The sequence below is a fragment of the Psammomys obesus genome, unplaced genomic scaffold, assembly GCF_907164565.1.
Source record: "Psammomys obesus unplaced genomic scaffold, mPsaObe1.curated_primary_1811, whole genome shotgun sequence".
In the NCBI taxonomy this organism is placed as follows: domain Eukaryota; kingdom Metazoa; phylum Chordata; class Mammalia; order Rodentia; family Muridae; genus Psammomys; species Psammomys obesus.
In genome coordinates this window covers 11468131-11477060 of record NW_026596120.1, presented here as the reverse complement: position 1 = coordinate 11477060, position 8930 = coordinate 11468131, and the positions used below count along the sequence as shown (strand labels likewise).

General features: G+C 43.3%; 1 long non-coding RNA gene across 1 annotated transcript; it reads left to right on the top strand.

The window, feature by feature from the left end:
• Positions 1 to 633: 633 nt before the first annotated feature.
• LOC129692964 (uncharacterized) lies at positions 634 to 8642 on the top strand. The gene is made up of 3 exons (XR_008722807.1): positions 634 to 792; positions 5595 to 5902; positions 7254 to 8642. It is a non-coding gene; the product is annotated as an uncharacterized LOC129692964 (long non-coding RNA).
• Positions 8643 to 8930: the final 288 nt, after the last annotated feature.

Here is an 8930-nt window from a genome sequence, read left to right as displayed (position 1 = left end):
GTGACAGATGAGCAGGCACACACCTTGGCCCACTTCACTGTTTTAAATGGTATTTATGGGGATGGTGATCTTGTATTTGGATCTGTTGGTGCCTTTTTCTTGTACAGTTCATCATGACTTTGTATTTGTGTTTCTCGCACATCAAATTAAAAATGTGATCCTAGATATAGTTTTGATTAAAAAAAAAAAACCAAAAGATGTGCTTCCTAAGTTCTTAATGTGTAATTGATTGTTTGATCTTAGACTCTAAACCAAATGTCACTTGGAACAAAGGAACCGAAGTTACCGGGTTTATAACCTCTTACAATGTCTCTATCCAAAATATCTTCTCTGGAGCCCGGGGGGTCACAATTCTGGTATAAACTGAACACACAGTCAAATTGCTGAGTATGTTGAATTGTGGAATTATCAGCCCACTAGCATCTAACAGAAAGTTCATTTGCTGCTCTGACTCCCAGCAAAGGAGCAAAGAGCAGCATGCTGGGGGTGGAGAGCTATGACAAAATGTCTGAGTCAGCACAGCTGTCTGGCAGGGGCAGTGAGGTCAGCCAGGGAGGGATTCATGTTGACAGACTCCAGTGCAGCTGAGTCCTCTGAAAAAGTGAAACCAAAGGGCAGGTGCACAGTGTGTGCTTTGGGCATGATACGTGTGTAGTCCAGCCTGCATTTTAGCATACTTCCTCTCTTGCTGAGCTCATCAATGCCTGGTGAAGTTTTCAACCAGATTAAGAAGTCCACCACTGACTGACATGACAGAAAGATGCTGTTTCTCCCTGTCCAAAAGATTAGCAGGTTCGATTTATTCAGATTTAAAATTTAAATTATTTTTTTGCCATGTTCTCTTTTTAATTTTAATGTGTTGTTATTGTGTGTGTGTTTTCCCCCTCTCGTGTGTGTGTGTGTGTGTGTGTGTGTGTGTGTGTGTGTGTGTGTATGAGTTTGTGTGTGTTCAGGAGCTTGCGCCCTACAGTGCACATATCTGCCAAGGTCAGAGGATAGCCCTTGGGAGTTTTGTTTCTCCTTCCATGATGGATTCTGAGTATCAAATTCAGGCCGTCAGGCTTGCATGGCAAGTGCTTTCTGTCTGTCAAGACATCTGGCTTGTCCTTCCGCCATGCTCTCTTAAACTCTGAAGCATACTGTACCTCTTGATCTTGAGGCTCTAGCAGCAGCTAAGGCATCCAGCTGTTATCCAACATCAACAGCTTTGCTCAGACTGCCAATCTCATCTTCACACTGCAGCTGATCACTGGGTTCATGTTTACTATTTTTATTCTGCTAAATTGTGGTTTCTGAAAGTATTTTATGCGTTTTTGGTAAAAGCGAGGCCCACTTTCAAGGAGTGTAATTCTCCAGTTTCTAAATAATGTTTCACAGAATGTTAATTCTCTTGGCTGTTCATTGAAATGTTCTAAAAAAAAAAAAGATTTGTCTTTTAAAAATTGGAGTAAAATGCTGAATTAAATGAAGTTAAGCTTTAATTTATTTATTTTTTTTTTTTACTTAGGGAACTGCTAGTTTCTTTAATACTCTCATGGGTAGTATGGTTCAAGGCACGCTCCCCATGTTTCATCTTTCTAGGCTCATTGGATCCTGAAAACTCCCTCTCCAGTGTTCTCCTTAGATTGTGTAGAACCCTCTGTGGGAAATTCCAGTAAATCCCAACAGCTAGTTTATTGGTCAAAGTTGTATGGTGTTATTAAAGAGAATAATATTTTGTATTTGGCAGAAAGTCTCTGTGTTCTTTTGCCTCAGAGGTCTAAAGAACTAACTGTTGTCTCTAACACCTCCCTTATGGCAGTGTTTAGGAGTCTGTTCTACACAGTGTGCTCTGGTATACCTAGGAACCTAGAAAAATAGGCCTAGTACATGGTAGAGAAGCCTGGCACCTTCCCAAGAAGGTGGGCACTGAAATCGGAGAATAATGAATAGGAAAGGATACATGTCTTAAGGAGACATGCTTTTCAGGCCCAAAGTGGGATAACTTAAGTCTGGTTGAATGGGCATGGTGGTGGAGAAGGCACAGCAAGCATTTGTGCATGCATTCATTCAACAAACGAATATGAGCACCTCCCATGTGCCATACACTACTGCTCTAAGCACTATGGATATCCTAGTGAACACAAGCTTGGGTTTCTATTGTTCTCCTGCTTTGCAGGGAGGCATCAGGGTACTGTTCATGAGTAGAGAGAACACCTTGGGAGAAGCAGCCTTGATGTACAGAATGACACTTCTCTAGCACTCTGGAGTGAGCTTGGATACCTGGCGGTTGGTACACAAGGGTGGGAATTTATGAAATGAAATATTCAGCTCAATGAAAGAAAGATCTGGGTTGGTAGAGAACGCTTGCAGTACAGGTGGGAATTGAGGCCATCAGCACATTGACAGTACCCAATCGAGACACAGTCTAGCGGATGCACAGAGTTGAAGCGCTCTCATGTTTAACAAGAGGAGTAGAGAGGGGACCAGAAAGCACAAAGCAATTTTCAACAAATAACTAGTGAATGAAAATAAATGAAACTTAGCCTGAGAGACTGAAAATAAACCAGGAGAGAGTAGCATTAGGGAGACAACAATTGGGTTGGTTTTTTGTTGTTGTTTTGTTTTTGTTTTTGTTTTAGGGATTGGGTTGGGAGAGTTGAGGCTGGTCAATTACAGTAGCATTAAAGTAGGTCAAGGGCCAAGGCAAAAAAGGCAAATAGGGGAATGCCTTTCTCTGTTTTCACTACTGGCTTCTCTTCAGTTCTTCTGGGACCACCACCATCCCCTACTCCCACCATGCCCCAAGATCCCTGTTGTTAAAATCCTCTCTGGTTTTAATCTCTCCATCACTGTATCCATTTTCTGCTCTCTGCTTCAACTAAAGTCTAGGTCTCTGATTTCACTTCCAGCTTCTTGCAAGACTGTAGCTTGCTGGAAGCTTCCTCAAGGGAAGGGGGCTTGTTCTCCGACACCTCAATTCTCCTAGTGCCCAGAGATTGTCGTGCCAGGCTCCTTATCTCCTCTGTGCTGTCTACTGACCCCATGGTCATCAAAATATCAAGATACTGGCACCCGAATTCCATTTTGAACCGTTAGCTCATGTTCACCATCATCCCTGTTGATTTCCATGTCTCCATCAATGACACCTCTAGCCTCCTTGAATCCACTCCTTTCCCTCCACGGTTTCATTGTTTACTTACATTCTACACCTGCAAGGCCATGCTGTGGTTCACTCTGAGTTTCATGATGACTGAGGACGCTCCTGTTCATGACTTCCTGAACTCCCACCCCATGGCCTACAGTCCAGTACCCTCCCAGCCTGTTCCTCCTTATTTTCCAGCTTATCAGTGAAGCCCATCAGCGAATAGGAGCTGACAGGCTTAGCTTTGAGACACAGAGCATCGTGCTTGGAACCTGGACCCTTGTTCACTTCCCTCTCTTGCCTAGTGTGTTCTGCTCCACTTGAAAAGCTGCTAAAATATTAATTTGACAATGGCATCATTCTAATCCAATCGATTCACTGAACCTGCAGTCTCTATGAGGCAAAACACAACCTTACAGCACATCATAGAGGACCCTTCCTAATCTGGCCCCCACTTACTCCTCCTGTCTCTCACCTTCTCTGTCCTCCTTCGCTCTCTGCCCCGCAAACACCATACCCCCACCACTGCCAGGAAAGCCTCTCCCACCATCATCTACCATCCTCTGGCTTTGATGCCTGAGCCTTAACCAGTATTTACTACTCATCATCTCGGCCTTGATGCACTCAGCAAATCTACTGTATCACAGGCAGGCTTCCATCACAGATACTGTGTGATTACAATGCAATTTGCTATCTCTTTTGTTGTTGCTTAATGCAGATGTTTGGGAGGACAGACTCATACCTGCTCAATGTAGAGGTCACCAATATATTTTTTGGTGGGTGAAAGAACAGTTTTTAAATAAAAGATTTTTTTTTAAGTCAAGATGAAAAAAAAAGTATTATTAGATACGTCAGGTGATGAACTGAGAATAAGAATCAGAGGTGGCCACGGAGATGGCTCAATTGATAAAGCAAGTTCTTACCATGCAAGCATAAGGACAGAGTTGGGATCCCCTGTGGCCACACAGAAAGCTAGGTGGCAGTGGCATCCAGCCTGTTGGAAGGTGGGGACACAGATTCCTCGAAGCGAGCCGACTAGCTAGACTAGCCTAATTGGCAAACTCCAGGTTCAGCAAGAGACCCTGCCTCAGTAAATTAAAAAATAAAATGATCGAGAAAAATCCCATACATTAACTTCCGGCATGTGCACACAAGCATACACTCACACACACACACACACACACACACACACACACACTCACACACACACACAAGCACGCACCGCTCCACCCCTCAGAAGTAACCCCTATTCAAATCTATACACACCACTGTGAGATCTTGGCAAGTCAGCGGTAACATTACAGATTGAGTATCCCGTATTCAAAATGCTGTGGTTGGGAGGGTTCCAGATTTCAGGACTTTGGATTCGGACACGTTTTCAGAGACTTCCGGCAGACCATGTCCAAGAGGAATGGTTGAAAACCTAAAGTGCTCCAAGATAGGAAACTCAGGAGTTGGGCATTCTGCAGCAGTTTGAATTTCAGATTTTTAGATTATAGATTCTTAATATGCAGTCTCATTCACGGAGCGCTTGTCAAAGGTCAGCCCTGGTCTCAGTCAAATCCAATTACCATTCAGCTATCATCCCCATGTTGTAGTGGCCCTCAAACCACAGATATAATGGAGTAAATGTGGGATTCAAACCTAATGTCCAGACGCCCATGGGTATTACCCTGACCTGTGACCCTGATGTTTTAATCTGACTCTAGCAGTAGCTCCCAGCTATTTAGTGGACTGTAGCACAGAGATGTGCTTCTCAAATGTGGTTTCTCATTATATGATAAGCTATTAATTCACCATCTCTCCCTCTAATCCCCCCAAATCTAATCATTTGAACATGTTTAGCAGCTTAAAAGTAGCTGTTAAATAGAATCAAATTTCAACAGGGGGTTAGAGCCAATTAGAGTCCCTGGTAAAGTCACTACGTCCTGATTCGCTATTATTGTCTTTATTATTACTAAACAAGAGCCCCAAATTGTTCATGCCTGGGAGACAGTAGGCTCAGGATGAAGCCCCTCCTCCTCTGGGCTGGGCACTGGCCTAATGGAGAGTTCCTGGAGTAATCTGGCTGAGAATGCTCCTAAGAGAGAGAGGCGCATGCGCCCTAATTGCTTTAGTCTGCTTCTGGCCATCAGGCTACCTGAATTAAGTAGGTGAGTCGGAATTTTCAGTGGAACCACCTGGGAAATCACCTTTAACCTTCCTAGTGCCCAGTCCAACCCACTGCTCATTAACAGAGAAGCCCCTGTCACCTCCATCTTCCTCACATGATTGCGCGGGAGTTTCTTTTTCTGCCAGAACCTGGCGGCGCTTAGGAAATGGGGGACCTGGAGGCGGGCAGCAGGTAGTGCCCTGGGCAGCTGCACATGGGGACCTCAGATATAGCCTTTAACGTCGCCTGCTAGGGCACGGGACGAGCTCAAAAGGAACCTTCTAAGCTCACTGTTTAATTCTCGTTTTCTCACTTAAGACCCCCAACTGCCTCACCTGGTGTGGCTAGCTCCCTGAGGAGAGGAAACCAACAAACAGCAGCGGCTGAGGAAGAGGATACAGGCCAATAAGGTGGGAGGCCAGTCCAATTCCAGCTCCACGCACAGCGTCCGATTCTTCAATCGCCCAACAAAGGTCTGCCAAGCGCATGCCAAGTGCTGTACCAAGTAAAAGTTAATTATGCACCATTTCAGCCCTCAAGCGTCAACTACCTGGAGAAAGAAAAGATGAATGGAGCATAGCACCAGAACCGAAGAAGTACGGTGACAAACGGAAGCAGGACATGGGGTGGGTATCAAAATCAGAGGGGACTGGAGAGCCTTCGAGGTGAGAGGGGTTACAGTGACGTCTTAAGAAGCAAGATGGAATTTGAGAGTGAGAGATGACCCTGTCCTTAAAGTGTGGTAGCCAGCAGTTGTGTGAAGCCTGCTCACTAGCCACGCCTGTGTGCCAGTAAGAGGGGAGTCACAGAGAGTCTAGACTAGGGGCGTGCTGCCCTGTGGAGAGCTCTGCCTCCCTGGCAGTCAACTTGATGGCTGCATTCCCGGCGTCGGGGAGTGTTGTGTTAACTAAGGTAAAACATCAAGGGAGTGAAGGCAGAAAGAGATAACGTTCGTTTTGTTTTGAAAGACCAATTGTCAGTGAGTTTATGTGTATGGGTGTTTTGCCGACATGTATGTATGTGTACCACGTGTGCGCAGGCTGGTGGAGAAGGGGGCATAGAAGCCTCTGGAATTGAGTTATTTAGGTAGTTGTGAGCCACCATGTGAGTGCCTGGAACTTCTGCAAGAGCAACAAATATTCTTAACTGCTAAGCTGTCTCTCCAGCCCCAAGGCGACATTCTTCTAAATTATCAAAATGAAAATAAATGACAAAAAAAAAAAAAGAGAAGAACAAAGGGATTGGCCAAACAGTCCAGTTTCCGCTGCTTTATTCACTATAGCAAAGAACTTGAATCAACCTAGCTGTCCATCAACAAGTGAGAATTTGCCATGTGTGTGTGTATGTATGTATACACACACACACACACACACACACACACACATATTTGCAAATACATACATATATGTGGGAATATTACTCAGCTCTAAAGACAAAAAGAAAGGCTAAATGCAAGTAAATGAGGGAGGACCAGATGCAGGTAAACGGTGAGAGTTATGAAAGAGAACAGAAAGCTGTTTGCTTTTCTCGTTCTAATTCTGTCTCGGAGCCTCTGGGTTTGGTGGCGGAGGCGCACAAACTGTAGTCAATAGTGAAAGTATAAAAATGAATGTAAAGCTTGACAGTTTCCATTTCAAATGCCAATTCTAACTGTATAGAAGTTCAGTGAGTTGTATAGGCTTTGGATCTGGTTAATTTGGGTGTGCGATGTTTCCGTTCAGTTGCAATTTTTATAATAGAGTTTATAAAATCAAAAAGAAAAAACAAAAAGAATAAACCGTCCACAAAATGGGCTTCTCAGCCAGTATCTTACTGTGGTCTTCTGACCTCCTTAGGAAATCCATCCCCCTACACACACACACACACACACACACACACACACACACACACACACACACCTGTGCAGACACACATGTACACTCATACATCAAACTATTAAAAAAAAAAAAACATGTGCTGATCATTCCCACTTTGCAGGTGAGCAAACAGAAGCACAGGAGTAAATGGACCACAGCCATGCAAGTGTTAAATGACTAACCCAGCATTTGAGCACAGATGCTCTCACTAAACCAAACTCAGTGCATCTAATCTCCACGCAAAATCACCTCCAGGGACAAAAAGAGGAAAAAAAAATGTTAAGTCACTAACAAAAGAAGAAAATTGTTCTGATCACAAATGTCCCCTTTGCAAATGAAAGGGTTCTGAGACCTGAAAGTCCAAAAAGCAATTATTAATATGCAGAATGTGGATGGAAAGAAGAGGCTAATTTGCAACCAACTCATCAGACTGGGGTGGTACAGTTCTGTAATCACAGCACTGGGAGAGGGAGGGAATGTGCAGGCAGGAGAATTAAAAGGTTAAGGGCAGCTCTGGCTATATACCAAGTTTGAGGCTTGCACTACCCTGGAATGCATGAGAGCCTGTCTCTATGAAGATGGGAAAGAGATTTGTAGGGAGAGGGGAAGAATAGGGATAGGCAGCTGATGAGAGTGGGAGAGAGGTTACAGGAATCAAAATGCACATGTATAAGACTGTCAAAGATAAATTCAGTAAAAAAAAATTTAAAACAAACAACAACAATTAATTTGTGATCAAAGTGTAAAAGACAACGCTATCACAGTCCTTCAGGGACCCAACCTGAGAGATTTACTGGAATCTGTATGTTCACCAGCTGATGGATGAAGCAAATTAAAAATGTAAGGATTACAAAATCTAGACAAGGGAGTACCGCTAGTTAATCCTAACTGGGTTACAAAGAGAAAGTTTAAATAATTGTTATGGATGGATACAAGATTGAACGTGGGCATCAGAATTGCATTTACTACAGATAAGTAACGCTGGGCTGATAAGGGGAGATTGAAGAGGAGCGCACTACATTCATTATTTTAAAGTAAAACTTCAAAACCTAACATTTAATCCTTAAAATAGATTGACGAATGTTTTGTGAAATGTGCTAGGGACTACTAAATGAGGAATTGAGTAACTACCACGCCAACCTCGGGACAAAAGACTAATGAAGACATCTGTACTCTCACAGAAGGGGTAGGGAGATGGTTTAGTGGGTGAGGCGTGAGGACCTGGGTTCAATCCCTAGCACTACATAAAAATCGGGTGCAGAAATGCATAATATAACCCCTGTGAGTGGTAGAGGACACAGGTGGGCCTTGAGACCTCCTGGCCAACCAGCCTATCTGAAACAGTGAGTTCAAGGCTTGGGGAGATACTAATCTCAAATATTAGGTGGATGAGTGAGTGAGGGACAGTGCCTTATATTATGTCCCGGCCTGCACATGTGCACAAATAGGCCAAACTTCCCATCATTAGACAGAGATGCTTGGATTGTTAATAAACCGATAGCAACAACAATTTTAGTGTGTGTGTTTTTTTTTCTGAAACAAGACATATAAAAAGTTGAAAATCAGAAAATGTGGAAAAGATGCATAAGCAAACATAAATGTTAATGTTAATCAGTGTTGAACATCGATTATGATGGTGATAGTTAAAAATAGAAACCAGGTCAAAAAAAGCATCAAGATAATAAGAAACATGTAGTTAGCCTTGATGATAAAAGTTTTAATTAAACGACATGAAAAACATGTGAACTTAATGTTGATTAAACTGAGAACTTACTGTGAAAACATAGTCGTCATCAGA